The sequence below is a fragment of the Schistocerca piceifrons genome, chromosome 8, assembly GCF_021461385.2.
Source record: "Schistocerca piceifrons isolate TAMUIC-IGC-003096 chromosome 8, iqSchPice1.1, whole genome shotgun sequence".
NCBI lineage: Eukaryota > Metazoa > Arthropoda > Insecta > Orthoptera > Acrididae > Schistocerca > Schistocerca piceifrons.
The window spans coordinates 332,991,232-333,019,072 of NC_060145.1; the positions used below are offsets into that span (position 1 = coordinate 332,991,232).

Genomic DNA, 27,841 nt, shown 5'->3' on the forward strand with positions numbered 1-27,841 from the left:
GGACATTTGATTATGCTGTTTTTTTTTAATCCTCTGCCTGTCTATGTCTTTTATAGTATTGTCCCTTTTAGTTGCTGTTTTAACCTTGCGCCTCGCGGTGCATTCTTAACTTAGTCTGGGCGCTAATGACCATTGTAGTTATGCGCCCTAAAACCACAAAAAAAATGTACAGGCGAATGTTCTGTCTGTGTACACCAATTCTCTGGTTGAGAGCTAAACATGCGCGCGAATTTGTCCATGGTGTAGCGTAGACTGATGTACTAACATCTCGTACCGTGCTATATATGCAGAACCTCTTGAAAGTTTCGCCTGTACCTACTATCACTCAGTTTCCTTGTTTCGTCAATAACGAGAAACCCATAATGTGAATGATTCCAGCAATCAGGACATATCTTCACAAATTCATTGAACGACATGTCAGTTCCGACATGTACCTGTTAAATGTGTTTTGAATTCAGATTGTCTTGTTTGAAGGCTATAATGAGGTTTGCATTATCCCTAACCAACTTCTTCGGGATTCTGTAATATGTTTGGCTCAGGTAAAATACATCAGCACCCATATGACGGCCGAAACAGAAATACTTTCGAATTTGGTCTTGGTTTTCCACAGCAACATAGTCAGATATGAAAGCAGTTTTTGGCTTTGCTTTTTCAGGTAGAGGGATATACCGCCTTTCACTGAATGTCGTGTATGTAACACCATCTACACCGCGCAATATCTCCTGTAATAGCTGACACTTGGGTTGAAACAGTGTTTTTGAGAATACACAAACATGCTCATATCGGACTCCATCTACATGTGTTAGCAGCGTCATGAGGGCATTAGTCTTCCCACAATTGAATGGACCTACAATAATTGCTCGTATATTATCAGGAAGGAGAATTCCATTCTTTTTCTTCTTCAGGTCGTCTTTTGCATCTTCACAGGACCAGTCACTGACAACAAAGTCCTTGTGATGAGGATGTTTCACCCACCCTGCCATGATACTAACTATGCCAGGTACTGACAAGTAGTTGACATATATAAATACACAAACTTGAAGGGACAGTAATAGTATGTGTAGCCACTGTAGCTCAGTCACTTAACCAAAAAAATGGTTCTGAGCACTATGGGACTTAACATCTGTGGTCATCAGATAATTCATTATCTCAATAACTGGTATAACATTGAAAAAATGTTAATAATTGTAATACTTTGACTATAATGAGAGAGGTAAGAAATAAAACACAAACACGGTTTGAGATTATATTTATAAACAATATCTATTCATTTATTTAAATGTCATACACAGGGTGAAGTATTTCAGGAATATCATTACACTCTTAATGTATCGTCTTCTTCGCACCTGTGCAGTACTTGCCAAATAAAGCTTTTCTTTACATGCAATAAATTCCACGTATATCTACCTCAAGCCAATAGATGCCTCACAGTACTCTGGTTTTTCACACACACATTTGATCTATTTCTCTTTAGGTTCAGCGTTCACATTCAAAGGTGCTGCTTCAAATCGTCGACATGTACATTGTACACAGTTAAGAAGTTTACATCATTGTATGCAGAGTCTATGCTCGGCAACAAATGGTTCAGTCTCTTCAATGCAAGACGTAGCGCAGTATCCAGTTCGTATAACTTCATAACTGAGGTATATATTAGATAAGCGCAGTTGTCATCCGATTTCACACATAATACACAGTCATCATACACTGTTGTAATAGAAATTGTCACGCCAGTAAGGCAAATGTAGCCAGCTGCTGAATGATGTAGCGCTCTGCACGACATATTTCGTCCCAGTCGAAGTCGGGAATTGACACTGTAACACACCTCGATACATTTTCCATTTCCATTCTCCCATGTAAGTACCACACATGATGTGCTTCTATACCAACATTTACACGTTTCATTCCACTGGGAGTTAAATTGTACATGGAAGTGAAAAGCATGAATACACTCGATGCCTTCTTATCCGCAGCATGTGCACTCTCTGGCTTTGCTATGATAGGGATGTTCTGCTGGGATGGGTCATGTCAGTGACCAGTGCTGTCCTCCATCTTGATGTTCTTTAGGGCCACCGGTAGCATTCGATGTGTAAGGGGTAGATCGCGTGTCCTCATCACACAAATCGAAGAGTGGGATGGACGACAGCAGCTCCTTGTCCTCCTCCAGCAAGTGGGCTATGTGCACTACAGGATTCCACATGGCCACTACTGGTTCAGATGTGCTGGAGGTTGTTGCCGCCACAGGTCTAGAGGGAGGTCTTGACCGGTTGGCTGCCAAGGTTGCCACGGGTCCGGACTTGGCAGAGATTGGCACATTGGCACTCGACCCTGCTAGCTTGTACATGTCAAGGGCTGCTGCTGAACAAAGATGTGTGACTGCTGCTGACACTTAATGGTTCTTCTTCTTCTTCTTCTTCTTATGCTGCTGCTGCTGACAGTCTGAGGTCCCAGAGCTGCTGAGCCTCCCCTATATCCCCTCTGATGATGTCACCAGATACTGCCATCCTACTGGCTGAAATCTAACATGACTGGATTAAGGGCTCTTATTGGTTCCTATCATTTCCCCCCACCATCTTGGATTACATCACAGAATGGACGATGGCACTCTCTGGAGGTGGTACTGTGTACTAGACCCTGACCTTGTGGCGAGCACACTGTTTCCTGCCATCTTGGATAACAGTACTTGGGTCAGCAGCTGATGTCATGACACCATCCTGGATTAACTTGAGGATGAGAGTGCACTCTGGTGGCAGAACTATGTACTATTTCAGTTGGAGTCTGGACCTCATCGTGAACACACTGGATGTCTGCACTGCATCCAAATTGTTTAAGTCCTCCCTCACCAATCCCTGGGATGAGGTGGAAGTCAGGTGACTTAGGTTAGTGGAGGTAACCCAACTGCCATTTGTTTCCAGCCATTTTTGTTACGTTAGTAGAGGCTGCATTGTTCAGATGAAATTTGAACTTCCTGCTATTCTCTGGGGTAGGAGATTAGGTTAGTGGAGGTAGCCCAATTGACCTACCTTACCACAAAAATCCGCCATCTTGGATGACGTCATCAGATGACGTTACTATGGCTACCATTGATGACATCATAGCAGCCATCTTGGATAATGGTACTTTCAGGTAGAAACAGCTTCGTACCAATACTGCAGTATATCATGGTGTACGAATCTAACTTCAGTCATTTCGGATCTTAATCCTGTGTGACATTGCTTTCTGAGCTCGAAAAACTTGAACCTCAATGAGTGTTGATGAGGTTTATCGTAGCAACATATGCTTGACCAACTCGCAGGAGAACGATGCCTTATGCAAACTGGCAGTTGACTGTCACATTTGTGGACTGCCATTCGAATGAGAAGCAGAAACTCCACATAAAAACCACTGTCTCCTAATGGGGAAGTTCTGCAGCACAGCTTACAAAGCATGCAACTTGAAACACAAACTGCCATGACACAAATCTTTCTCCTTCCATAATTTGAGTGGGTATGATGCTCACTTCCTTGTTGAACACCTGGGTGATTTTAGGTTGAAAGGTGATAAGGTCAGTCATACCTGAGGATGTAGGAAACTATATTTCATTGTCCAGGTGTATCACGCTAAGAGTAGTGCTCCATTTCCTTGTTTCGCTATGTTTCATGTAAGTGTTTTTTCCGGAAAGTGAAGAGACAAATCGTTTGGAGGGTATACATATCACCAGAGCTGCATGCCCTGATTTACAGTTTCAGCTTGTGACAAAGAAGTGAGGTCTTTCCTTAGGAATATCCAGATTTTGTGGAGAGACTTGAAGAAAGCACATTTCCCAACATAATTGCATTCATCAGTAAACTGCCACTGCCATAATGAATACAGAGTGCGGGCATGTAATGAACGTTTGGATGGAGTTCAGTATCTCTAATTTAGGGGAACACGCCAGATTGTCCATGTACATTAACGTACAGCTGCTCACAGACTTCGAGAAATTCCAGAGTTTATTAATGGATACATACGCTGTGGATCTTCCTTCTACTGTACTGCACTATGTCTTTCATGAGACGCACTGTTAAAAAAGATGTCTCTACATTGAACTGTTGGCTAACGTTGGGTTATTGCTCTTTTCAGATGCAAGATTCACAGGCTACTTGGCCAGTGCTTACACAGAACACCAGGGCAAATAACCCACAGATGAGCAAGGAGTAGCATAGGCCATTTGAAATATTTGAGCTACATCCTTTTCTTAGACATAAACAACCTCCAAGGATACGTTATACAATTATTCTTTGAATGTTTCTGATGGCTTCCTGAAGGGAAAATCGTTAGACTGATTGATTAATGTAGCTAAAGGGCGAGTTCATCAGTCCTGTGATTTCAAAGTTACTCGTGGAAGGGACAGGGTCTACTAAAAGTGGAGGGATCCAGTCAGAGGAGTCAAACTATGAAAGTAGGAAGTTAACACATACACACAGTAGAACGCTAAATAGGTAGACCAACTCTAAAAACTGGAAAAACAAAGGGGTTAAAGAGCGGTTTTTTCATGGGGTCCCCAACCAAGAAAACGTGGACAGAGATCCCAACCACAACCACCCCACCCCTGCTCCAGGAATAAAGTAAAACCTTTTATGTCAAAATAAAAACCACTTTCATGGACGAAACTGAGGAACAGTTCAACCTTCCATGAATCGTCTTCTAATATTAAAATTTAGCATGAAGGGCCAATAGCGGGAGGTAAAGGGTACTTTCAGTCTGGCTCTGCAGCCACATTGGTTAAGGTGGGAGTTTGTTATGCAAGAGGAAACAATTGGTGAGCCTGGTATGACCAATGTGTAGGCAATGTAAGACAATGGACTCCTTCCGAGAGGAGCAGTAGGAAGAGGGCCAAACTACAGCAGTCTCCTTGATTGTGCGGAGTTTGTTACTGAGAGTAGTAGAGCACCAGATGTCATTCCACTTTTGGGCAAAGAGAGAGATTCGACGTAGATCAGCATATTTGCAGCTGGAATCATGAAAGGGAATGGGGGTAAATATCTGCATCTCTAGCCAAACGGTCAGCCAGTTCATTCCTTGGGATGCCCACATGATTTGGGACCCAGAGAAAGACAAGTGAGCAGACGGCATGGCCAGGGGCAGAGAGGTCATGGATAGCGGACCCCAAAGGCTGACGAAAGTAGCCTCGCTCGATAGCCCGCATGCTGCTCACTGAATTGGTACATATTAAAACACTATGGAGGAACCCTGAGTAACAAAATGAAGTGCCCTGTTAATGACTGGCAGCTCTGCTGTGAATACATGATTCCAGCAATGAATGGTGTTGTAAGCCAGTAGAAGACATGAAGGCATATCCCACCTTATCCATCGTCTTAGGGGCATGATTGTAGAAGATGGTAGCAATGTGAAACTCTGCAATGATGGAACGTACAAGACATCAGAAGACCATATGGGTGACAGGGACGTTAGGGTCCTGGGATGGGTCGGTCCTGATCCATGAGCTAGGCAACATCCAAGGGGGGATGTGCAAGGGAATACACAGGGTGCATTCCAGTGAATGGATACGAAGATCCTGAGAGAGGGAAGTGACATGTATTCCAACCGGCAATCCTATCCATGGGTTGTTATCAGAGAGAGACATCCCTCGTTTGCGAAGAGGACAGGGTACACAGGATGGTCAGGGAATCGGCGAATGGCGATTGCATCAGAAACTAGGAGTTGGCTCCGTCGTATTTGTAGAGGGGAATCCCGATTTCTGTGAGGAGACTGGTAATGGCATAGTGTGAAAGGAACCTATACCCAGACAAACCCGACACCGGTGAACAGGGTCAAGTATTTTGAGAGTGGAAGGAGCCATAAACCTGCGTACTGTAATCTATTCTGGACAAGACCAGAGCATGGTGAAGATGAAGAAGAGTATCACAGTCTGCACCCCAAAATGTGTGGGCCAGGAGGTGGAAATCACTAAGCTTCCGCATGCATGTAGTCTTTGGGTGACGAATATAAGGCATACACATATTTTTACCAAAAATAAGGCCCAAGAAACTCAGCTGTGTTAGAGTATCTAGGAGCTGGTGGCCTAAATAAAGTTCTAGATTGTATCATACTAAGGGTCGATGAAAAAAATGCATAACTCCTGTTTTAGAGGGAGAAAACTGTAAGCCATTGGAGACTATCCACGCAGGGATCCTTTGGACGGCGGCTTGGAGCTGACTCTCGGCAGTTGCTACTGAGTGGGATGCAGATCACTGACATAAAACGCCGGGATAACAAGAGGCCCAACACAGGTTTCTAGCCCATTGATGGCTATGAGGAAGAGTGTAACACTTAACACAGGACCCAGTGGGATAACGTTCTCCTGAATTCGAGGGGTGCTGAGTGAAGTGCCAACTCGAACCTGGGAGAGCCGGTGGGATCCATCAGCAACATTCTGGACATGAATACAATCTTTTTTAGCAGTAATGCCTTTCGGAAGAGGGATAAAACTTGATCCCACATTAATTCGTCAGAAACAAGTGAGTGCACATGGAAGTGAAGTACACGGCTGAATGCCTTAGCAGACACTCTTTCACACTTTTTCGAAAATGGTCCAGTATGACACTCTTAGGAACTGCGTGATTTACCTGGTGATTTGTAACAGTGGGCTATGTGGCTGCTGCATACAGACCAACGCCGTATCAGTATGGTCCAGGGCACGACGGATCTGACTGGGGTGAGGGCATCATCAACAGACCTACTTGCAACGAGCGCATCTTTGGAATAAATTTCTTTATTCCACGTCTTGTGGAGCTGGTTATTACTTATGCGCCTCTATTTTTATCTGAAGTTCGCCACCAGAGTGTATCGGAATAATGGTCACTTTTTTTAAACAATCCAACTTTTGTCGTGTCTTTATTGCATTTTATGAGTTTTACATCTGGGAAGCCTACTACAGATTTTACTCATTGTATTCTTCTTTTTGCTTTATATCGTATAATTATATCGTTGAAGAATATGTGCACGCCTACAGCAGCAACATCTGGCAAACTTGCAACACATTTTGTGGCTACTGCACGGTAGTTTGTTTTGAACACTAGTACTGTTAACAAGGTGACTCTACTATATACCAGAATTTGTATGTGTGTGGTGATGCTGGCGCTGATTTTGTGTTTAGCATTTGACGATGCCACTATGGCTTCATTGTATTATGACATGTTTTTTTATAAAACAGGAATGCCTCGTCATATTTAAAGTGTGTAATTTTCACATATATGTCATTAGTACTTTTCTTCATGGCCTATTTTATTGTTTTAAGCTGTAGACAGCCACCAGTCGAATTTGTGTTTTGCTGCAGATCTGAAGATGATCACTGCTGACTGAAACTGGTAGTCTGAGGACCTACGATGTTTGTGATCATAGACGTGAAATAAAGAAATTTATTCTACAGTTTCGGTCACTGTTTCGTTTATGACACTGTCGCAGCTTGTGAATGCATCTTTGCTGGAGGACCGGGCCCCTGTGATGAAGACATTATAGTCGGGTCCAGCCACTGTGTTGTTATTGTTGGAGCAACTCCATCTCTCGAAAGTTTCAGTACTCTTGAAAAGAAAGTGAGTTTGATTAGTAGCCTGTAACACACAGTAGACACATGCACCCATCAATCATTTCTGAAACTTACACTGAGGTTCATTGACATCTGCATAGCCAATAAGGAATTTTAACCACTTGGCATCATCATTTGGAATATTATTAATGATTGTAATATTCCTCTGTTCTCTTCAACGTCAACATCTTTCGCTATTTTTCTATCAAGTGCATTTAGAATAAAAAACAAGAATTTGCATCGTAAGTATTGCATAGTAGTGGGAGGAGGAGAAATGTTACTTACTGATTCTTCATAATCGAACCAAAGCCTCATGACTTCAGGTTGAGTATTGCGGTGATTTGGCTGGGCCAATTTTATCCCGCATGCTGTTATCCTACTCATACATAGGTATAATTGTATTCAGGGAAAAAAGGTCAGACACATACTTCCATTCAACCTCGCCTGAATCATTCATGAGGAAAACCATTGTTCTGTCATCGGAGAATAGTGACGATGTGTTTGAGGCCTCATCATGGTCACATGACAATGTCAGTGCTTACTCGCTCCATCATATTGAAAGAAGCGAGACTGACACTTCATATTGGTGCAGTAGCCATCAATGACAATTGGACAGAAGTGAACAGGAGCCACTCAGCACGACTTGCTTATAGTCGGGGTTATCTAGACTGCCAGCATACCAGCCACAGCTCGCAGTTGGAGTAATGCTGATGCAACTTGTATTTCTCTATGACATGGCTGTGCGAATTATTTGAAATCAGCGAGACACTGGTCTCGTTGTGTTGTAGACACGCCACGCAACGTGTCGCCTTGGTATCCAACTGTGCTGGAAATGCACACACGCCCCATGTGCACTGGTTTTGTAAATCAAGCATTTTTACATGCGGTCCATTCACCACATAGAGAGGTTGACAGGTAACTGTTGACCTTGTGTGCACACACGTGCTGTGCACCACCCTATCTGACATTTGGAGGTACACACGTCACAGAGGCATAACGCGTTTAGATATCTGAGCGGCCGCAGTGATACCGGACAGGTGCCACCTGCTGTGTTGATCCATGACGAACTGCGTAGGCAACGTACTTAACCTATAAGAGGAATAGGAGGAGCTGAATAAAAACAAATACGCAGTTTTTAAAAGACATTATCATTCATTGATAACTTAATTTAAAAGTATTTGTACATTATCTGAAGCATGCATCTGCTCACAATTACCATTACCACACATTTGCTTGAGTCTATGAATCGATGGAAAGTTGTACTGTTGTAAATTTCGAACTCAAGATTCTTGAAGATGTCGCACAACCAGAACACTTTCTTACAGCCTCTCTACATCTACACTAGTGAACCACTGCGAAGCACATGGCAGAGGGTATGTCCTATTGTACCAGTTACTAGGGTTTCTTCCCATTCTGTGTGTGTACTGAGTGTGGGAAGAATGAAACTTGTCCTCATGATCCCCATGTGATTGATAATTATCGGGTTGTAATAGATTTCTAGAATCATCATTTAAAGCCGGTCCTTGAAGCTTTGTAAGTAGACTTTCTCGGGATAACTTACATCTGTCTTTAAGAGTTTGCCAGTTAAGTTACGTTAGCATAGCTGTGACACACACACACACACACACACACACACACACACACACACACACACACACACACACACACACACGAGTCAAACAAACGTGTAACCATTCATGCTGCCCTTGACTGCATATATTTAAATCTCCTATTTGGCACAGGTCCCTTTGATGCAGGCTATGCAGCCTGTGCAATAATAGATTTCGAGTGATGCTACCATATTTTCATGAAAAACCTCCTCAGCATCCTAGAGGTTTTCGCCGGCCGGTGTGGCTATGCGGTTCTAGGCGCTTCAGTCCGGAACCGAGCGACCGCTACGGTCGCAGGTTCGAATCCTGCCTCGGGCATGGGTGTGTGTGATGTCCTTAGGTTAGTTAGGTTTTAAGTATTTCTAAGTTCTAGGGGACTGATGACCTTAGATCTTAAGTCCCATAGTGCTCAGAACCATTTGAACCTAGACATTTTCCATGGTGGAATCACATCAACCATGTAGTTTTTTTTTGTGTCTTTGGCATACTTTACTATGCTAAATCATGTTCGTAAAGTGATAATTGTGGGAAACCTCATTAATACTACTACTGCATTGGAGAAATGAGAAAGCAATGAATGCAACATTCTGAAACACTGATGTCCACACTTAACGTAAAACGCATCTATTTGTAGCAATGTGTACACTTTTAGGTGTCGTTATGAAATATATCCCTTGTGGCGCAATACCTCTAAATTTATACCACACACTGTACCATTCATGTGAGAGGTGAAAGTTTACGAGGTGGTCATATAGCAATGATGCGCATGCTGTGGTGCCTGGAGTGAATTTTGTGATGATTCAAATTCAATAGGTATATCTACAGCCAGCCTCATTTTGTTCTGAACAATCTTTCACCACTATGCGTACTAATACTTTAAACTGCTTTGTACAGAGCGTGTATCTGTATCTGCCATAAATATCATAGTAGGAAGGCTATACACGTTTTTATTCCAGTCAAGCTGTAAGTTGTTATATGGATGAAAGTTGGAGTTCAGGCACACTCTAGCATTGGTTAGTTTACAGTTCTGAAATACGGTCGAATCCTCTTTCAGGTACCCCTTCCTGTCTAGCTGCGTCAACAAAATAATAAATTGAGATGTTTCTAGTTGAACTGATGTTTTGATTGTCCATGTTTGTCCGGATGTCTCTGGAATGAGTGACACTTCCATGAAACTGTATTCAAAATGAGTAAAAATTTGTGACGAATTTATGCAGATCTGTATTTGTATGTGGCCTGTTTCATAGTAATGCTATAAGCTTGCTGTCCTTTTTGTGAACAGTCCAAGCCCTTTCTTGTGGAGTTCCAGTTCCTTTACGGACTCCAATTACCCTATTATGTCTTCTAGTTTCACACGGTTCCTCCTCAGCATCTTGCGCATTCTTTGCCTGTTCAACCTATAGCAGTAACCCCTCCTGCTAATGAGCCAATAGCTGATAGCCCTGCAAGTGCTGGAATTAGAAATGAAATGTGTAGTAACCAAGTAATGCACTAAACTGATCAAAGTAACATAATACGGCTTTATTCATAAACCTCTGAATAGTAATGGAAAGAAATCTCTCATGACTCCACAAATAACAAGACAAAAGAAACATACAGAAGCTGCAACATAAGCGATACACAGAACAACCGATGTGAGCGGTACAAGTTAAAGCAACATAGTGAGCGGTAGCCAGTCCATACAGGCGCAAAGCGCTGGTAGATGCCACAGAGGAGAGCATGCTGCGTACACGCTTACCATAGGCGACTTCCTTTGGCTGGCCCACGCTGATGCAGTTGGCGGTTGATTTAAGTACCAGATATGGAAACACTACACTGCGCACATAAACACACACATGCATTAGTCGGAGGATACAGCACACTTCTCCCACTTGCAAAGAGGGCACGCAGGCGATGGACAGACACCGGCGGCCTCACATCGGATCTGGAGTGGCAGCCAGTGCCAGTGGCGAGGGCGGGACGATGTGCTTAGCGGGCACCAGAGGATGTGGTAGAAACATGCAGACACATGCACATGCACATATCTGAGGGTGGTGCGCCTATGCAGCGTTAATTTGATGGGGAAGGACGGTAGGCTTTAATACATTATAAGCTGTTCCTCCATGAGATCTGCATGCTGACTTTTCGTCAGGCGGTGATGACCTTGTCGTCGAGACCCCCCTCAACGCAAACCATCACCACCTATGCAGCATCTGTGGCTGGGCCCCCTGGCGATGATTGCTGAGATGATGCTGGTGAGGGAGCCAGTCGAGGAGGCGGCCAGTGGACTAGGGGTGCCTCCACAGCAGGCGATGGCGAGCTTGAGACAGAGGGCGGAGGGGTGGGCTGTGGCGATGAGGGGTGCACCTGTGAACTAGTAGGTCCTGGCAGCAAGCGGGGCTGTAGTTGATCAAAATGGCGTGCCACCTGCCCACCATAGGTATGGACATCACAAAGGCAGCATCCCTGGCAATGGACAACAGTGTCCACTATCTACTTGGGTCGGTCACCCTCACACCCACACCTACAATCCCAGCGGAAAGTGGCCATACTAAGTCCATTGCAACAGGTGTGGCACAGGCAGCAGTGTGTGGCTGCCGGCTAGAAAGCAGCTCAGCCCGGGTCCATTAACCCATAGGCATGAAGTGATAGGCGCTCAAAAAAGTGAGAAGGGCCTGGCCAAAAAGCTCGTCTCCTAGTTAATAGTTTAGTGTGCAAAACTTCCCAATGCCCCTGGTGAAGAAGGTGTGGAACTTCGCGCAGTAACACAATGGGAAAGTCTACTCTGGAGGAGAGGTCTTCTGTGGACAGCACCAAAACACCGCCAAAAAAAAAGGTGATACCGCAAGAAAAAAAAATTGTGCAGTGGGTCCGAAGTTCGACCTGGTGGTTTTCTGACCAGCTCTATCGAACAAATCGAACCACCTGTCGGGGAACTGGAACGCCGGCAATGGCAGCTGGTTGGGTTCTGTGGGGAAGGAGACCAGACAGCGAGGTCATCAGTCTCATCGGATTAGGGAAGGATGTGGAAGGACGTCGGCCGTGCCCTTTCAGAGGAACCATCCCGTCATTTGCCTGGAGTGATTTAGGGAAATCACGGAAAACCTAAATCAGGATGGCCGGACGCGGGATTGAACCGTCGTCCTCCTGAATGCGAGTCCAGTGTCTAACCACTGCGCCACCTTGCTCGGTAATGGCAGCTGCTAAGCGGGAGCACATATTGGGAAACCCTCAACCGTGGGCTGCATTCCAATATCAAGATGGAAGCAAAGCTGATCTTCATGATGAAAATTGGGAATAGGACCCACAGGAAGTCGGGACAAGGCATCAGCATTGGCATGTTTAGACATAGGTCGAAAATTGATTTTGTAATTGTAGCAAGACGAGAACAGCATCCAGCGTTGTAGGCGTTACGCTGCCTTTCAGGCAAGGGCTAAAAAAGAAAACCAAGAGCTTATGGTCAGTAGTAAGGGGAAACTTGGACCCATAAAAGAAACATGAAATGTCTGGAGGGCCTAAACAATGGCAAAAGCCTCTTTTTCCACCTGAAAGTGGAAGACATTTAGAGGCGAAAGCAACAGGTTGTTCAGAGCCTTAGGCATATCGGTGCACTAGGAGCATGCCGAGACCGTACCGTGAGGCATCAGTTGCCAAAACTGTGTGCTGATCCGGAGAGAACATAGCTAAGCGAGGTGCGGAGAGTAGTTTGTATTTCAACATTTGAAAAAGCACGTTTGCAATCCGGGCTCCAGCAAAAAGGTACACTCTTGCGTACCAAGAGTAGCGGGTGGGCCAATGAGGCCACCCCTCGGCAGGAATCTGTGGTAGTAGGCTATCTTCGGTAGGAAGGCCTGAAGCTCCTTCGCGGACGAAGGACGAGGCATACATGTAACAGCGGAGATGTCGTCTGGCAGGGAGCGAACAACATCTCGTGAGATCTCGAACCTCAAACAATAGAAGGTTGAAACAACTGAGATTTCACAAGGTGCAGACTGCAAGACAGAAAACAAAGTACGCAAATTTTTCAAGTGATCGGCCGTGGAGGAGCCCTTGACAGCAATATTATCCAGATAATTAATGCAGCTAGGGACAGGCGTAGTCAGTTGCTCTAAAAATCGTTGGAAAATAGCAGGTCGCTAGCTACACCAAAAGTAATGCTGTAATATTGAGAGACCAAAAGTAGTATTCAAAACCAGAACTTGCTGAGACTCTTTGTCCACAGGAATCTACAGACATGCTTCAGACAAATTAATTTTAGAAAAACACTGGCCATTCAATATTTTCACTAACAGTTCCTCCTGGCGTGGCAGAGAATGTGTGTTCACGAACGACTGCTCGTTGGCTGTAGTAATGAAGTCGCCACAGAGTGATGTTTCCCCCACGGCTTCCGAACTGTAACTAGCATAGGTGACCATTCAATAGCCATAACAGGTTTCACCACCCCTAGAGATTTAAGTCTGTCCAATTCTGCTTTCACGTGATTTTGTAGGGTGGCAGGAATCGGATGCAGACAACAGAAACAAGGCGAACACATGAATTTCAAAGAAATACGAGCAGAAAAATTCGTAGCATGCCCTATACCTTCATAAAAAGTCTGAAAATTCCGTAAACAGTGTTTCCAGTTGAATACGCAACCGGAATGGACACAATGTGAACTGCGTCAGTGATGGAAAATCTAAAATGCGTGAAATGCGTCCATCGCGAACAAGTTCTCAACACCGGCATCAGCAACCACGAAAAATCTGATGGAACGAATCACTGTCTTGTAAGAGGAAGATGACACGGCTAAGGCCGTGAAGATAGGCTGGGCAGGCCCTGATATGACTGGTTTGGTTTCGTTCGGCATCAGTAGAATTCAACAGACTCCGCTAAGACCTGCATTCTTTTGCGATGGTAACTGGATAATAAACTGCCCGTGTTATCAAAAGTGAGAGCTGCTGGTTCTTGTACAGAGGCGAGCTGACAGTAATTGATACACCTTAGATGGAATCCACGAGAGAAATAAGGCCTCTCACAAATTAGAGGCTGTCACACCGAAAGCCAAAAAAATGCTGTCTGTTTTTTCGTAAGCTTCCCAATTCTCGGCTAAATCATCATACGGAGGAAAAATCGGTGGGTAGACCGGTGGAACGGTGCCCTGTCTATTACTGGAAGCCAAAAAAGTGGTCACTGAAGGAGTAAGCTGTAAAATCAGGGTTGTTAGCACGGTGTCCAAATGACTAAACCTGATGAAACCGCAGTTATAGACAGCATACTTGGAAACCGTTCCAAACTCGTTACCAATCGTGAAGTAACAAAATAATACACAAAACCGGTTCAAGTAACACAAATATGGCTTTATTCACAAACCTCTGAACAATAACAGAAATAAACCTCTCGCGCATCCACGTACAACAAGACAAAAGAATCATACAGAAGATACAGTACAAGCAGTACACAGAACAATTGACGTGAGCGGTACGAACTAAAAGAACTTATTGTGAGTCAGCGCTGGTGTGCGCGTATATGTAGACGAGAAAGGTCGGTAGACAGTGGGGCGGAAACCGTGCCGTGTGCACAGCACACTTCCTACAGGTGGCCGGCCAGCGCTGATACAGTTGGCGGTTGATTTCACACATGTGGTGAAGCTACACTTGGCGCACCCACACTATACTCTGTTCAGAATAAGAATAAACCGGATGTAAACAAACACAGACGCTGTGATCGGTCAGAAATCGTAACACATGTACACTGATGTTGGTACGCTCTTGGAAGTAGGTCCTACTTGTGTATTAGATATAATATTTCTAAGTTACGTTAAAGGAACCTTTAATATATTATAATGTATTAACTGCCATCAATGTTTTACTTAATCACGCTTTAGCTATGAAACTTTTATTTCAAAAATCGTGTACAGTAAATCTCTGTACTGTTGTGCTCTGACTGTCGCAATGTAGGACTGAATTTGACACAGCCGAGTCAAGTATTGACAGTGGTTGTAGAGCGTAGTAGACTGAAAATCATCTGCAGTTCTTGGAATACTGGTTTGAGTCTCGCCATGATCATCCTTTTTTTCGTTCAATTTGAAATATTTATATCTCATAATTGTAAAAGCCATAATTTTCATGAATAATGCACATCTTCTTGTTTATAAGTACATACTGCACGCGAAATTACTGTTTTCATTTCAAATATAAATTCGTATTTATCGATATTTTATGAAAGATTGTTAACGAAGGTTGCTTACATTAAGAAAACGTAACAATTTAATTTTTACGACAAAAATGAAATAGGCCTACTCCTTATTTGGACCATGTCCATTGTTTTATACCACAGTTGCATTTTCACACGAACCAGACTGATAAGTATCGGAAGAACATGAAAAGGAATAATTTCCACAGCATACAAATGCTGCATTTTTACGTGTGCCGCTGTACCATTACAATATGAACCCAACAGAACTAACCTGGAGCCAAGTTAAGGGATTTGGTCCGAGAAATAACAGGACTGTTGAGCTGCCAGACGTACTGCAGCTAACACACGCAGATTTTCGTATGTCACTGCCCAACACTGGCGGGCTATAGAATGGCACATCATAAAGGAAGATGAGAAAATAACGGCGCCTGGGTGGCTTCGTGGATTCTGTTGTTGATAAAGTCGTTATCAACATGGTATATGACAGTTCAGGACTGAAATGTATTTCTCGAATTCGGATAAGGAAGGAGCTAAGAGATTACCAGACAACTAACTGACTGTAATTAATACCTTCAGTGATTTCAATTTTCAACAGTACGGTAAAATGAGTGGCGAAGCGTCCATTAAGGCTGAACCTACCAAAAAAAATCCAAAATAATTCGTCCAAGCGGAATTTAATCTCATCTGATCGCACTCCAACAGCTTTGTTACCAATAGCAGATCGGGATTCCTTGCTTGTTAACGGCTTGCGCAGCAGTAAGCCGGTGTTTGATTTGTTTCTACTTCTCGCCAGCAGGTGGATACCGATACACTCCAGAGTACAATGGCAAGTCATTCAGCAGTTCCCTAACAGGTAGCGCTACATCGCATCGTCTAGCACGCCAGCAGCAAGCAAGGCAGAATGTGAAACCATTAACTCTTAATTTAAGTCTTTTAAATAAACACAAAGAATGAAAAGACATTCGTAAGTCATAGAAAATAAATGTGAGTGTATCACTGGATGTTGCTGCAAGATGACAAACAGCCTATGCACTTTTATTATTCCACGCATTAAAATATAATAGCGTTATGTATTTCAAACGCTGTGAGTTCCGCAGCATGTCAGTATATTTCAGTGTGCCCCGTCACATGTTAGGTCTCATCATCTATTCTTTTTTTTTTTTTACATTGTTTTGTCGAAGGGAAAACTAAGTTGTGTAAATTTTAAATCATTATCTCGTAACGCATGGTATTACTTACTGTCTCTAGCTGCCATGGACTCATTTATTTCATTCCAAGATCCAATGAACTTTTTAGTTATAAACCCTGCATTCTTCTCATGTTTATTTTTGGAAGGTAAACGGATGAAAGAAGAATGCCAACGCCAAGTCTATTAAGTCTTAACGGGAAATTAGTAAGACGTTTCCAAACACAATTCAAAACCGTGGTTAAGTGGCAGCGATGTAAGTAACATACTTTTTATTTTTATGCGTACTATTTGGAACGGGCAGTTTTAAACGGCGGAAGTGGGTAGTGGGCATGAAGTGTCTTCAAAAATTTCCTTTCGAAAGCTATAAAGGGTGAATGTTGCATTTCCCATATTACAGCAGTTGTTAAATACAATCAGTAGGTACAGTGAGAACTAAATGTTTTATCCATTATGGATGAGGAACATTGCGACTGTTGCATTAATTTCAAGAAATAGTAAGCACTACCTATACTTTTTCAGAAGCAACAGGCCTGGGAGATTTGAAACATTTCGAGGTTTAATTGAAAAAGAACTATAATGAAGGGAGTTATTTCGATTATCTGCTTTTTAGCACAGCGAGAGTTAGCCATCGAGGTCACGACGAATCTGAGCTATCGATAAATACAGGGAATTATTTAGAACTTTTGGGTCTCTTGGCAGAAGAAGCACCATTTACGAAAGATCGTTTAACATCCGATAGACTATTTAAGGGCACTTCCTCTGACACACAGAATGAATTAATATCTTGTTTTACGGATGCTGTTAAAGAACAAATTTCAAGTGAAGTTAAAAATAATCCTTTTATATTAGTACAATGCAACGGAACAACGGATGCCTCAACTGGAAGTCAAATGAGAGTAATTTTTCGTTTTGAAAATAACTAACCAGGAGAAATACAAGAGAGAGTCGAAGGGTTTTATGACCTACCCAAAGACCGCAGTGCACTAGCCGTAGCCACTGTTTCGTTGCAAGTGCTAAGCAGTTGGAATACTGGTAAAAAGAAATTAGCATCACGAACATACAACGGCTGCAGTGCAATGGCAGGGAAAAATTACAGTGACCATTCTATTGTGAAGCAAGTGTATCCTAAAAATTAATGTGACCATTCTATTGTGAAGCAAGTGTATCCTCATGCTCTCTTCATCCACTGCTACGCACATCTGTTGAACCTAGCCCTTCTCTGTGCCTGTAAAACAAAATGACACAAGTAATAGAAAATCTTAAAGATTTCACGCATTTTTAGCATGTTCTGAGGGAAATGGGATTCAAACTACCAAGCTCTCATAAAACTATTATTCTTCACTGTGTAGACCTGAGAGCAGCATTTAATGATGTGATAAAACGATGAAGGTTGGGATGATGATTCTTTACATAAAGCAATTGGACTAAGTAGTATACTGGATGATCAGACTTTTCTTTTTCTACTGCAGCTGTACAGTTAGATTTTCCGGCATACACGTATCTTGTTTGACATATTGCAAAGTAAAACTGTGAACGTAAGATGCTGTAAGCTTGAAATTGAATTAAGGTTGTTGTCAGTTTTTGTGACCAGTGCTGATACTTCTCAATCAAGTAGCTCCTCAATTGGTCTCACAAGGGCTGAGTGCACCCCGTTTGCCAACAGCACTTGGCAGACCCAGGCAATGACCCAGCCAATTGCTAGCCCAGCCCAACAGTGCTCAACTTCAGTGTTCAGTGACCTGATGGGAACCTGTGTTAACACTGTGGCAAACTCGCAGTTTTGTATTATGAAATAGGCACTGAACCACGTACATTGAATTTCTGCTTAAATGGCTCCACCATCTTAATACACTTGTATACTGTATTTAGTAGCTCATCATCATGAGCTGATGGCGTTCGGCACACTGTCAACCTTTGCTGTACCCGGGACACACGCTAAAGGATGCTGCCCCCAACTTGAATCTGTGAGTGGACACTGGCATCTACAGCCTACCTCTGGTGGTGAGACCATGCTGTAGCTCTGCACTAATGTCTGCATCCTGTGCAGAGCAGCTGGAGTTTACTCAGGCACACCACTTTGGTGTCCACGGCAGTGTCCTAGCAAAAAGCAGTCGATGACCTGGTGGTCAGTGCCACTGTATGAGCTTACGCCTGCCATCTGCTGCCCCCTCACGCCAGTGCAGTGCTATGTAAGCAGCCACGACAAACAACAGCATCGAGAACCTGCTGAGGCAAACGCTGCAAAATGGTTCATTACACGTGGTTTACTGCCAAACTACGTGATGAAAGAGAAACTTTTTATGAATGTAAACAAAGTATGTTTTTTCTAGAGAAACTTTAAAACGACCATATAATTGTAAAAATGTGGCATTTATAATGTGTGCAAGATGACACGAAAAATTACTGCTTCCCCTGTTTTTCTCGTGAATATCAGCCCAGCACGTATACGTCATCATTCTTAAAATAATAAAAGAATCTAATTTTATATATGAAGTTCTTGTGTACACCTTACAATATGTTCTTGGAAATAAGAAAAATGTTAATAGACATAGTATATTAGGAACAATTTGGGTTTATTTGCACTGTAAGTGACATAAAAATTTAAAATAAAAGTAAGTTTGAGCCCAGGAACTTTAACCAATGACCCTCGGTTTACCATTCTGCGCTCTTTCCGTTGTGCCAACTGCCTCTTGGAAATTGCGTTAACATAAATGACTCATGCCTCGCCTGCTCCTCACCAAAAATGGTATTATTTTCTAAGTTCTTGGTCATCTGAAGAAGAAAAAAAACTGACTGAATGATTGTGACTGATAATATATATTTTTAAAAGAATTACTTATTTTTCTATTCTACCCTCTCAATTCAACAATAATTTTCATAATGAAGACAGGATCATGGTATTTTATGAATAACAACATTGGTATGTAACAAATTAGCTTATAGTTCATTATCATTAAAAATATGTTTTTCAAAGTTATTTACCATGCAAGAAAAATATTGCTTGTATAAGCAGAGATGCATTTTATCATTACCAATATGTTTAATTTTACAAAGTTGTATACAAAAAAAATTTGCTTAAGAGATTGCTTATGTGCAGGGATGCATTTAAAAAATCACTCTATATATGTATGAGAGAGTGCAGCTTTCTTACTTAGCCAATGTCTTTCTTGCTGTTTCAGAATCCATTCCATATAATCCAGGATCATTCATCATGGTTTCAGAGGGATGGCATGAGGAACACCATCCTGGATATCTACAAAGATGATGACGGTATGTATTCTCTCTCTCTCTCTCTCTCTCTCTCTCTCTCTCTCTCCCCTCCCCCCCCCCCCCCCCCCCCCTACTCTTTGTGGCAAGGGAAAAGTCACACAAAGTCAATAGAAATAAAATACCATTGGATCAGCGAGCACTCTACCTTTCACATGGTTATTTTATGGTTGAAGATACTGATAATCCACATGGAGGAACTGGAGAATTAGGCACCATCTCCTCGGACTCCGCATTTGTTTGCTGGGAATGGTCTTGGTGAATCCAGAGTTCCTGAGCTGGGGCTGGTAAGTGCTGCAAGTCATCTGTCACTGTAAGCTCTGGACATGGTACAGCGACCACCATGAGGCACAGTGGTGGTAATGTCATGTGTCACAGGTAGTGGGGATCTTGGCTTGTCCCCGTTTATTACGAAGATGGTAAAAACCTCTCTAAGAAAAGTCCTCAATCTCAAGGTGTGCTGTGTGCTAATGGGATGCATGGCTATCGATGTGGAACAGTTTTTAGCAGGCAACCTCAGGGGTACCTGGTACATCTCAGTTGTATAAGGCTTACCTATGTAAGCAGGTCTCTGTCCAGGTGGACTTTAATTTCCCTAGCTGCTTGTAGGACTGGGATGGATCCCTCAAAATCCTTTCTTCTTCCCAGCAGAGAGGGTGGGCCACTAAAAACACCCAACTGAACAAGAGGACTCATGTCACCAGTCCTCTAGACTTGGAGATCATGCAGAGTCTTTGTAATGAAAAGAGGGCAGCTTTGAGGTAGTGTCACCCTTGTACACAAACAAAGGTTTAGAGGGCATCAATGGTACTTTAAAATCTGTCAAGCACTTGCAAAATGGGACCAGTTTTAATCTGCCAGTAAGTTTCGAAATGGGACCTTCGTGGTAGAAACAAGTTACTCCCAACAAGTGAACAACAGCCAGAAAGCTTAATGCCTCAGGAATTATGCAATTGAAAGTGAACTGCACAACACCCTTGAACTACAGCAAAGGTGTGGTGACTTGCGGGGATCCAGTTGACATTACCCAAAAAGAATTGAAAGCTGAGTTGTTACAGGAAGAAATTGTTGATGTAAAAAACATAATGAAAACGGTGGATGATGATCTTGTGAAATCAGATTCACTTATACTGACTGTCGGCAGCACAAAACTCTCAGTGTGTGTTAAGGCAGGTTTCTTTCACCTCAGTGTGCAGCCTTATTTTTCCAATCCTATGTGCTGTTTTAAGCTCTTTGGGCACACCACCTTAGGATGCAAGGGAGAAGTCACCTGTGGCAAATGTGCTAAGATTGCCCATGAAGGAGTTGGTTGTTCATCTCCTCCAAAGTGTGTAAACTGCTCTGGCGATCACCCTGTCTGGAGTAGGGACTGCAGTGTCTCCCATGAAGAAAGGAAGATACAGGAGATCAAAACAACTAAGTGTATCTTATATTCAGAGGCAAAAAGGGTCAATAAGGCTATACAGCCCCTGAAATTCACTACCTCCTTTGTGTCTGTTCTTAAACAACCAGTTCAGAAGGCCAATGCTGCTACACAAATGGAAAGTGCTTGTGTACAAATGGATAGTGCTTGTGTTATCACTAGTACCTGTGTTTGTCAATGCACTTGTGCTGCTGCAGTTCCTTCAATGCCCATACCTCCTCCCAAAACATAAGAAGAGCCCATGGTTGCCAAAGTTGCAGAGGTCCCTGCCTCTGCAAGGGGTTCAGACTGGTCCACCATCCAGAGTTGCCACTACTACATGGTTGGCTGTGGCTCTGAAATACCCCAAGGAAAAAAAAAAACCAAAACAAAGACTAAAGTAAAGAATCAGCTGCCAATAGAGATGGGAAGCAAGCAGTCTGATGATGTCGAGACACAACCACGGAGCTGATGGACCTTAATGTTGACGGGGTGCACATCTCGCCTCAACAATGACTATCCATCCACTGTGGGCTCACCTCCACAGTGGAAAGACATGGTGAAAGTGCAACCCCCCTGTTCCATATTACAGTGGGTCATTAATGGGTCCAGCACTTGTGTGTAGGAACTGACTCTGTTAATACAGAAACACCCCCTTTGCATGTGTTTGCAGCAAACACAATTTGAAGCATGTGATTTCCCAGTACTACAGAGCTATACACTCCATAAGGATGATCTCATTGAGGAAAGAGCAAAGGAAGAGGTCACTATCTTTATCAATAATGTTCTCTCCCTAGTTATTGACCTGCAAGCAGTTGCAGTTGAATTTAATGTGTGTCAGAGAGGGCCACTGCTCGCTATATTTACCTCTGCATGATACAATTGACCCTGAGGCTCTAACAGATCTTATAGAACAACTCTCCTGAACATTCCTTTTTCTGGGATACTTCAATGCCAATTATCTATTCCAGATCTCGAGCTATATTTATCGTAGGGGTTGAGCCGTGGAGAACTTCATGATGTCTTGGGAGCTGTGCATTCTGAATACAGCACTCTTACTCACATCTCAGCTTCTACTGGCTCATACTCAGCCATCAGCCCCTCTTTCTGTTCTCCTGCCCTTGAAGACTCAACCTAGCAGGAAACAACTGATGACCTTCGTTCCAGTGACCACTTCCCACTGTGGATCCACCACTAGGTGGTGGATGCTTGACCAGAAGCCATGAAAATGAATGGTCAGCAGGCTGTTTTAGAACACCCTGACAGCATCTAGGAGTGTCCTACATGTCCTCAGTGGTACTTACTGGGGAGCAGATCGGACAACGCTCCTTTGTTTGTACTGGGCCCTTGTCCGTTCGAAACTAGATTATGGGTGTTTCATTTATGCATCTGCACATCTGTCCATCTTACATGATCTCAATATAATCCACCATCGTTATATCCATTTGGCCACTGGCACCTTGTACACTAGCTTGGTTGAGCAACTGTATGGCAAAGATCCCAAACTACCGCTGTCATACCACCGTGACTTTCTCCTCAGCAGATATGCATGCCATTCATCTGCCATGCTTTGCCACCCATCCCATGCCTCCTTTGATGGCTCCTTTGATTGCCAGTATGGGGTGTGACTCCTGGAGTTCACTGTCAGTTCTTGCTCCAGCAGCTTAATGTCACACTTCATGCCACTTTCCCAATGTATGTGAACCCGTCACCACTTTGGCTTCATGTGACAGGCCATGTTCACCTTGGTCTTCATTTCCTCCCTAAGGATGCTACTCCAGCCTCCCCTTATCAACTTCAATTTCATGACCTTCACATGGAATTTTGCAATAGTACCTTTGTGTACACTGCTGGCTCTCAGACTGACCATGGTGTCAGGTGTGCCTTCGTCATTGACACCAACATTTTTTGGTATTGGCTTCCGAATCACTGCTCATTATTTACAGCAGAGCTCTTCGCCCTGTATCAGGCTGCGCAGTGTGTCCAGAGACATGGACTTTCAATTGTGTCACCTGTTCCGACTCTGTGCCCTTCAGAGCCTCTGAGTGCTGTATGCCGTCCATCCCTTAGTGCAACAGGTCCAAGAAAGCTGTCACTTGCTCTCTCTTCATGGAGCCACTATGATGTTTATCTGGGTCTGTGGTCATTTCGGTCTGATGGGAAGCGAGGCTGCTGATGCTGCTGTCAGAGCTGCAGCCTTGGTACCTCGGTCCGCTAGTTCTTCAATTCCCTTCATGGGAAAAGCTCCGGGACATAAAACCTGTCCTAGCGTCTTCGACGACCTCTTCCTCTTGGCCCTCTCGTCGTGAGGAGATTATTTTAGCTAAGTTGCCCATTGGGCACTATCTTTTTAGCTATCGTCATTTGTTAAGTGGTGCTCCCCCACCCCTTTGTGCTCATTGCCCTCAACATTTGATGGTTTCCCGTTTCTTGATGGAATGCCCTGTTTTTAACCACTTGTGTTCCAATTTATGTTTACTGTCAGAGTTATTGGCCATTTTAGTGAATGACACACGGGCTGACGATCGCGTTTTACTTTTCATCCTTCATAACAATATGGTGAAGAACATTTAATCATGAGTTCAGGATCTATGTTTCTCTATGGCGTATTTTATGGACCTTTCTCTAAGTACTCAATTTTAGCTGTCTTTCCTTCCATCAATTGGGCTTAACATGTAGTAGCTTTTAACTCCTTTCTTCATCTTTGTGTTCTATGGTTCTGACATGCGCACATATGACCCTCATTGTTTTTGTGCACTAAAACAAAACAGCACTAAGGATTCCTGTAAAATGCTCTTTGTTTGTTTTTGGATAACTTTGCACTCTGGTACATTTCCTCCAAGTACATTTCCTCTAATCTTGCAATGACAATAAAGCAACAACAGGTGAGGTTGGAAGCCTGTGCCAATAAAAATGGTTTTAGTTTCTCACAAGAGAAGACTATTTGCATCAGTTTTAACTGTGCTCATCAGAGTTTTAATCAACCAGAGCTTACAGCGGGGGGGACAACATTTTGCATTTTAAGGTCATGATGTGCACTTCAAGGTTACTACTTGACTCAAAATTAACCTGGCTTCCTCACCGCAAAGACCTGCAAACAAAGGGCTTCATATCATTGACTAATCTCAATTAAGTGTGTGTGTGTGTGTGTGTGTGTGTGTGGCAAGCTATCATTCTGGATTTAGCAGTGCCTCCTCCTGGCTTGACAGGCCCTGAAAATTTTGGCATTGCCTCAGTCTTTGGCATTTAGAGGTAGCTGTTTAAGAATCAGCCCCATGTAACTAACCCATTCAGGTTATGTGCTATTGACTGTATCAAGGAGCTGGATATATCAGACCTTTGAATACACAGCCAGGGATGGAACAAATTGCTGCCTTTATCTCTCCAGAGGCCCAAATTGATTTTAAGCTTGATGCAGTACAAGAAAATATATACTCAATGTTATCCTTTTAAAACTATGTTTGCTTCAATTTGTAATTAGGCAGCACTGTTTTATCATTGTTTATATGGATGGATCACAGCAAGAGATTACACTTGGTTGTTCAACTGTTTTCCATGGTAGGGTTCTCAAAGTGCACCTTATGGAACAATTTATCAATAATATTGTGGAATTATAAGGCATTATGATGGTACTGGGGTGAATTTAGAGGGACAGTCAGTACACTACAAGTGATCCACCAAATGTATCCAGAAGATCAGTTGATTCCATGTTTCATGACTCTTTACAGTGGCTCAAATATCGTTGCAAGAAGGTGATCTGTTGCTGGATACTTGGACTTATCGGGATACAGGGAAGTGATATAACCAACAAAACAATCAAAAAAGCATGTTTGGATAGTGTTGCATCACTTGCATGCTGTCATCTCATTATCTGACAAACATTTTGTGCATCAGTGGGAAAGCTAAATGGTTGGCGATCAAAGAAAACAAACTGCAGTACTCAACTCGGCCATACAAGCATGGTGAACTTCCTGCCAATCTCACCAGTGGGGTCTCATTGACTGGAGTTGCATTGTCTTCAGTGTGAACCCAAATGACCAGTGAAGACTTGGCTGGAGAGTGATGGGATACCAACCTGGCTGTCACCCGCCATACGACCTAACAACTGGGAGTGATGGTCACGGGTGCCATTTCTTTTCGTAGCAGGACCCGTTTGGCTGTCATCCTTGGCATCCTTAGAGTACAGTGGTACATCGATGATATTCTACATCCAATTTTCTTGCCCTTCATGGCAGGCTCTCCTGGGCTTAAATTTCAGCAAGATAATGCCTGCCCACGTACAGCAAGAGATTCTTCTGCTTTTCTTCATACTTGCCAAATCCTTCCTCGGTCAGTAAGGTTGCCAGATCTCTCGCCAATTGAGAATGTTCGGAGCATTATGGGTAGGGTTCTCCAAGTAGCTCAGGATTTTGATGATCTAGCATGCCAATAGGACAGAATTTGACAAGATATCCCACAGGAATTCATCCAACAATTCTGTCAGTCAATTGCAAGCCAAATAACTGCAAACAAAAGGGCCAGAAGTGGACAAAATATTGACTTCCTAAATTTGTGAAGCTCTTTCTCGTGAATAAATTGTACAATTTTTCTGAAACTGTAATCTGCACATTGTTCAGCAATAAAGTATTAATACTTCAACACACCAAATGACCATTTAAAAGGAAGCAACTTGGACTCCTCTGCCCAAAGGTATAGTATATTAAGAAGCACAAATAAGCAGAAAATGTAAAAAGAGATGATGATTTAAAATGAGAAAATGAATGTATGGAAAATAAAAGTGTCACTACAGAAGTTGTGAAATATCCAAGAACCAAATAATGTTAAACAGTTTTGATCCCTATATTTTCAGTGTACTCAATATAAAACTCTAAAGTCTCTTCCACTCATGTAAATCATTTTATTAACAATTTTACACACATCTACAATGGCCGTAATCTAAATTTAATAGAGATTAACAGTTTTTTCAGGGCTTGTGCATCTACTTTTAAATATCTTATTTTCATGTGTAGAGAGCAGGATATTATTGCATGGGGCCTGGTTAAGAGTGTAGGGAGGAGATTGTCATGTGTCTCACTTCTGTAAACTTCAGGAACTTACAGCTTTCATTTACGGACACATCATGATGATGGAGAATGATTGCCTTTAGTCCTGTTTTGATACACTATTCCCAAAGCTTCTTGCAAGCTTTTGGCAAGCTTTTGGCAAACACAACACCATGTAACATATACCGGTGACAGCCCTTTGTTCCTAGAGGTGGCCAGTTTCCAATGAAAAAATGGCCACGTTTTCTTTCCCCCATGCCACTTCACTTTCATTAGGGGATATCCTCCCCCCCCCCCTCCCCCACCTCCTTGGCTTTGACAAAGAAACACATTTTTCATCTGTCAAACATCCTTGATCTTGAAAACAATTATGCAGAATTTTTGATACAGCCAAAATAACCTTTTATAGTGTCACTTTGAGGTCCTTAAATGTTGCTCTTTTTACCACCAATGATGTAACCCGGTAACAGTGCAGTAACCAGATGCACAATTCTCTCCTTGCCATCCAATGACATTATGCCTTTTTAGTATTTCAGGAAAGATAAGAAACGACAATTTATTCAGGGATGAGGAAGTTCCCAGAAAGACTGTAGCAGTGCATAGTAGAATTTGGTTTTTCAAGTAATGACACATGTAACTGTCAGCTCATCATTGGAAAATAGGAGTACTCAGCAGAATTGTGCACCTGCAGGAAGCTGCAGATTCCAGGAAATAATCCATTAGTCTCAAGTTGAACGTGAAAAGAAAAGTGATACACAGTGAGTGTAGTGTCAGATGAAAAAACACGGGACATTCATGACAGCACTGTGGTGGGTTTTGAATGCCTAGATGTATTTCTGGAAGAGGTACAGTAGATACAACAACAACAAAACGCGCGCACGTGCGCACACATGTTAGATCCCTTTATAAAACCCTGAAGAATCCAAAATATTGAACTTGGAAACAGTCCATGTCCACAGGAAAGTTAGATATTCTTACTGTCACTTAATTGTAACTTATCACTTGATATGATTCAGAATGATAGTCTCTCTTCCTTAAATGTAGAATTGGCTGCTAACTTCCGTAATGTTCTGACTACTAATGCAACTCCTGCTGTTAGATGTGAGATGATGCTGTTGTCATAAGCAATGATTACAGACTGGCTGAGCAGCACTGTGCTCTGATGTAAGTACTGTTCTGGGAATGTCAGCGTATGGAACCTCTTGAGAGCGTGCCTGCACTGACATCTCTCATTCATAGCTGCATCAGGCCGTAGTTGACTTATTTGCGGTTCCGTTGTGAGATACTGACTTTGTAGTGGGACATTGTTCTTCAGACAGTGTAACACAATGACAGTAATTTCATTCTGACTAAGATGTGTCCTGTATTCACAGTAATGTTTGTCACCCACATAAGATAACATTACCTGTCATTTAAAACACCTAATTTGCTGAACTGTGTATCATAATTATCAGTGTGGACTCAACAACAGACATAAACTTTACCTTAAACCTATAAAAGAGTGGAAGTTCGGTGACAATGATGAGAAACATATAAAGACAATCACTTATTACATGGATGGATGTTTTGGTACAAGACTATTTTTTTCTGCGTGAATGAAGTTGTGAGGGCATATTGAAAAGTAATGCCTCAGAA

At 42.7% G+C, this 27,841-nt stretch overlaps 1 protein-coding gene across 1 annotated transcript in view; it reads left to right on the forward strand.

Annotated features, from left to right (window-relative positions):
* LOC124712327 overlaps positions 1-27,841 on the forward strand; it is a 1,282,739-nt gene that overhangs the window by 1,245,181 nt on the left and 9,717 nt on the right. Inside the window, exon 12 of the mRNA XM_047242621.1 lies at positions 19,675-19,765. The gene's annotated coding sequence lies outside the window, so the exon portion shown is untranslated. The remainder of the gene's footprint in view (positions 1-19,674; positions 19,766-27,841) is intronic.